This window comes from Protomyctophum bolini, assembly GCF_963924005.1.
Source record: "Protomyctophum bolini genome assembly, chromosome: 15".
NCBI lineage: Eukaryota > Metazoa > Chordata > Actinopteri > Myctophiformes > Myctophidae > Protomyctophum > Protomyctophum bolini.
The window spans coordinates 11,550,789-11,556,913 of NC_137876.1; positions in this window are offsets into that span (position 1 = coordinate 11,550,789).

The following is a 6,125-nucleotide window of genomic DNA, read 5'->3' on the forward strand; positions in this document are numbered from 1 at the left end:
GTGTAGTGTACACACCATGGTGCCACCAGAAGGTGTGAAAAAATATCTAAATGAGCTCTGACTGCATACAAGGACTGACCTTCCCCGTCTAATCGTCTCAAAGTCTTTTTCAGTAAGGCGTCAGAGATGACATTATACAAGGGGCACGGTGGCACAGTTGGTAGTGCTGTCGCCTCACAGCTAGAAGGTCCTGGGTTCGATTCCCGCTCGGGGTGCTGTGGGTGCGGCGTGTTTCCTCCTCCGCGTCATCAGTGCCCATACCCGAAGGCGGGGTTGGCGAAAGGGCCTTTCTGTGTGGAGTTTGCATGTTCTCCCCGTGTCCCCTAGGGTAGGTACCCTCACAAAAACATGCAGTAAACTACCTCCCCCTGGCCAGCCGGGGCGCCTGATGGAGGGGAAAGGAACTGGTTGGAATAACGTGTTCCTTCCACGCGCTACGTCCAACCAGGGAAACTCCCCCCTGTCAGGTGTAAAGGAGCAACTTGGACACTCAAGCATGAAGGAAGCATGAGTTAAGTCCGTTGCTCTCCCCAGGTTGGCGGAGGATGTGTAGAGCCCAGGATCACATTAGATGATTGACACAGGGGTGAAAAATGGGTTACAAAATCGTGGGATAAAAAATATTAAAAAAAAAGAGTTGACATTATACATCAAGGTATAGGTGTAAGTGCAAATAGAGTCGAGGGTCTAAGAACTACATTGAGTATAGTTGAACATACTGTAGTACAAAGTTGGACAGTTATTCAAACAAGCTAATATCACCAGATACCCCTTGTCTTCATGGTAGTCGATCAACAGTACCTAAGACATGAGCTTGTGAAGAGTTCTGGGCATTTTGTTCATTTAAAAAAAACCTGGCTTAGTTAGCTGTAAGTGCTGCAAAACGAAACAATGTAGTGTGATAATAAACTGCACGAAAGATATCAAATATCTATTCAAGGCTTGACTTTCATAACGAGCAACAAAACAAAGTTGTTTGTCTTTTTATTTATTTATATATGTCGTTTTTTTCACTGTCACTTTCTACCTATGATGTTGGCTGTGTGTGTTGGTGTGTTAACCGCTATAGACCGGTTGGGTGAGTGCTTCTCTCCAGTGGTTGGTTTTAGAGAACACCAAGATGACACGGCACTGGGCCCCCACACAGATGAATTGACGGCTTCCCCAACAGCATCAGCAAGCAACCTGTCTGCGCTGGATTGGACTGTTAGCCAAATGTATACTTGCATATCTATTTTTGAAAACGTTTGAATAGGTGATGGTGGGTAAATTGTGTTTGCAGAATGGGGAGAGAGAGATGCAGCGAGAGGAGAGAGTGGGAATAAAGTAAAACATGGTACGTGCTGTCAACAATTTCCCCAGACCACCTCAGCCACTGCAACACTTATCTTGGGTGAATATGAAAAGAAAATGGGACACTGCGCTTGGCAGGCATTCATCTTGCCTGCCAAGTGCAAGATGAGTGCATGCGAGTAAACCACTGACGGGCAGATAGATAATGTAATGCATATTATGTCTGTTGATGTGATCCATGGCGCTCTTGCACCCCTGGTAGTTGTAAATCATTGACTACATAACGGGCTCTTTTACAGTCAGTTTGACTCCGTTCTGTGCAGAGTGCGAACCGGCCCTTAATTTTGATCTTATACGCAGAGGTTAAAGATGTACAAAAGGCAAATGGGCTCTATCCACATGGAATAACTCTTCAGACTTCCGAGCCGCTTCCATACTTCGTTCACAGGTATTACACAGATGAATGATGATACTAATTTAATAACCAAATGGATCCATTTTTACTCGTGAGTTGCAGGCTACGGTGCCATTTGGGACCCACTCAAGGACACTTTGAGACCCACTGGTGTAGCAGAGTGTTTCCAGTGAGCCAACATGCACAATAGCAGCAGCCTGACTGTTTGACCAGAATGGAACAGAGCATTTCAACTATCTGTAAGTTGGTTTTGGTGAATAGTGAATACATGTTTGAGTATTAAATTAATATTCTCAGTTTACAAGTTAATAGCCCTATCTTATATTTCATGTATTACAAATACACGGCCATAGATCGGTCCTATCCGTGTACGGTTGGCAGACTGATCTCGCCGGCATTTAAACTTGTAGCATTGTGTGCTCACCCAATAATTAATGTATAAGACTTGTAATGTCTAGTTTCATATCCATTGGGAAGTCCTGGCAGAAAATGTGTGTTAAGTAAAATATCTCCACTTTTCCACGAGATTCACAGTGACACAAATAACTTTCTCTGTCAGCGAGTAGCTCTTCTCTCTTGTAGATTGACTATTTTCGGGGAAGAGATTTTGTGTAGACTAGAGTAAATAAAGAAGGGTACCTAGTACAGACCCTTGGAGATCACCGGTCAATGAAGTGTATAGGGAATAAGTGGTCCTACAAACTGCCATCTTAAAGGTCAATGTGTGTTTGTGTACCCACACTGAAACCCCACACTGGATTTGCATGTGGTTTCATAAATAAGTACATACACTTTGGTTTTGTTTGGCAAAGTTGGTGTGTATATGTGGGGGGGTGTGTGTGGGTGGCACAGTCGTTTGAAGCTTGCATTTCAGTGAAGATGTACAATGTTGTTGTCAGCCTCATCCAGAGTTTTGAGGAGATGGAGGCCAAAGACCAGAGTATTAGTTCCAATTTATATGCCTGCATATAACTCTACCTATTGGTTCATTATTGACCCATTGTACCAGTGCAGTATACATCCCTAATAACTGGAGGCAATTTAAAAGTGTACTGTATATTGTATGGTCACTTCTAGGGCTTCCAGGCAGACGAGGCCAGCATGGAGAAGCAGCGCCATCTGACAAAAGAGATCAACAAGCGGGAGGAACATCCAGTCACTGTATCCCTCTACCCCAACCTTCTGTGCCTGGCTCCCTACTCGGAGAGTGATGAGCAATGCCTGTACTACCGCGCCAAGTTCCTGCATATGCGCGGCAACTCTGTGGTTGGCTTACATGTGTCCATTATCATGGACGCAATGTATGTGACATTTTTTTTTGACAATAGTGATGTCTTTTGTAAACTAAAAAGCTGTTCACATCAAGCATGGTAAAAATAAATAACTAACTAAAATCACTAACTCAAGACAGTGGTGAAAGATATAGTTATTGTAATAGTTTTGGTGCTTGATGGGAACAACCTTAACCAAGCCCCCAGTGAGGATCTCTTAACGTTGAAGAGCTGGTCAGAGTTGGGACTGCAGGCGGACGCATGTATTTATGACGAGGAAACCCTGTGCCGCTGGAGTTTAACATTGAGCTTTTTAAAGCACTCGGATTTGGGCACCAAAGTTTGGTGGAAAAGTGCAACCGACACTTTTCCACCAAACTTTGGTGCCCAAATCGAAAGAATTGCTGTCCACTGAAATGAATAGCAAGGGGGCCGTGCTGTCGCCCTGGTTCGGCCTCTATTCTTTTATTACTTGATTGATTGATTGAAATATTTATTAACAGTTTGTAGAATTACAGTACATTTCAAGCACAAACTCAATACAAAGACTGTTAACTGTGAGTGGACGACCCAATTAAGCGTTACACTTGTTTACAACAGGGTCCACATTGTTCAATTCATCAAAACATTTAGAAACATACAAATATACACTTCTATGTAGTTAAAGAACAGAACAGGAATTCATCATATGCCCTTAACCCGTGGGGTACTTCCTATGGCAGATTTCTGATTACCGGTACTTATTTTTATCAAAAATCCAATGGAAAGATTCAAACAGCTCATGATGTTCACCAAGACAATCTCTGTATTTTTATTATCATTACCAGTCAGGATGTACAGAGGAATTACATTTGCTGGTATTTGTCAAACAAAGTGTAACCTTTGTCCAGAACAAGTGTGATATACTCTATGTTAAAGAACAAAACATAAAACTCTTAGGTTTATGTTGACCACAGAGCTTATGTACTGCATAACTTCACATCTAAGTTTTAGGACTGAAAACTTCCACACTGTTTTGGAGTATCAATGGAAAGTCTTGTTTCTTGCAGGTGTTCTTTGTGGACTTTGGCAATACCACAGTGGTGGCCTGCAGCAGCCTTAGGGAGCTTCCTGCAGACCTCATGTCAGCCCCATTTCAGGTACTGTATATGTCACTAGTTTTATTGAAGTAAATAATAAGACTGATGCTTAGGCTAAACTACAGTGCCTCTGACAGCCAGTCGCCACACGATGGCGTCATCCCTCCATTGGTCTGTTTGTCCAGCAGGGGGAGCCATTTTGGTGGGCCCAGCCCATGGGCCTAGTGTTGATGTTTGTAGGCCTGTACGTAAAGTAAGAGCGCACACCCATTCTGTCTGGTAGTCTAGACAATAACAGTGCCGTCTAGTAGATTAGGGTTGATGTTTATTTGTTTCCACAGGCAATACAGACATCAGCACACACTAAAATAAATAGTTGTTTATGACTTGATGAATCGCTCTTTTCTTCAGGTCAAATATTAACTTTTGTTTGAATTGACGAACGTGCTAAGCTATGCAGTAGTGATAAAGAGCTGCACGCACATCCAAATATTTCAACAGGTGCAGGATCTGAAAAAATGACTAGAGGAGATCTGCGCACGGTTTTAAAACCTCCCAAAATAATATATTAATAACCGAGCGGACTAACAACAACATTTCGACCTAACCGGCCTTCGTCAAATACCTCCGTATGTTTGAGAAGTACATCACATCATTTAGCAAGATTGAGTGAGAGGGTCATTTTGGAGATTTCCAAGATGGTAATATTATTCTTCTAGCAAAGAGTTTTGCAAAAGCAATGTCTAACTTTTGTTTTGATTTGTAAATTGATTTGGGATTCAGCCAGACCAAATCAGAACTGGTCTGGCTGGATGATGGATCTCTGGGTACTGCACTAAGAAATGCCAAGTCAATGCACTTGTCACCATGCTCTTCACCCCTATCATGGAGCTGCGGTCAGTCGGACACAGATTTATACTTTTTCCCAGAATTTGCATTTTCAGCACTTGGGAGTGCTGATGCATGACCTGTGCTATATAAATAAAGTTGTATTGACTTATAGTTAGTAATGCTGAACCCATGGAAGGCATTTGAAATAGGTCTATCATGTTCTGTCTTATGTTTTATATTTTAGTACCAACAAGGAGAGGACCTGCTACACTGGTGCACTCTGTGGCCTGGGGTGGAACAGTCAGACTAGAGAGGCCATCATACCTGACCACGATATGGAGCTGGCCTTTGACGTCAAGTTCGATGTGGAGGACATCACCGAGGTATCAGTCGTCGACTTGTTTTATGACATAAAGAGCCCTACAATGTCACAGAACGGATGGAAATGCACGTTTGATATTTCCACCTTGAGAGCAGCCATCAACTGTCTGGCGTGTGAGGGGCCCAGCGGCCCTCTCCACCCGACAGGATCGGCAGTCTGCAGGACGACTGTCGAGATCGCCTTATCACTCAGGTCTTTATACACGCACACAGAACAAAACGCCAGTAATTCACATCAGCAGACAATGCAACTGAGCAGTTCTTTATTGTGTGTGTGTGTGTGTGTGTGTGTGTGTGTGTGTGTGTGTGTGGTCAGTCTGTCTGTGGACCCCTCTCTGAAGATGGATATTATTCAGGCGGAGCGTGAAGCTCAAATGCATTCTCTTCCAGCTACATCCAGTCACTCTGCTCAATGAAAAAACAGTCCAAATTTCATTCTGACCCCCTCCACGAAAAGGCCTCGTTGTCCTGACCCCTTATCTATCATTTATACATTATGGATAAATAGTGTGGACTTAGACTGTTTTCCGTCTGTGGCATTCTGACGGATCAAGATTTGTTCAACCAAAGTGGACTCAACACACCCTTCCATGTTTAAGTTTTGTTCAACTGAAGTGGACTCTGTCTAGACCCTTCAATGCGACTCCTTTGAGTTTTTTATTTTTGTTTCCAGATGAAGTGGACTCCACTCTGAACTCCACTCTCTTTGAATACAAGATTATGTTTAAAAAAAAAGTCATGCTACCGTTTTAGTTGTAAATGGGGTAGATACAGCTGGTGCCATTAGAACAATTTCCTAATACCTGTTCATTGAGATTGAAATCCAGGTTTTTTGTTGTTTAGTAAGGTGTTTAA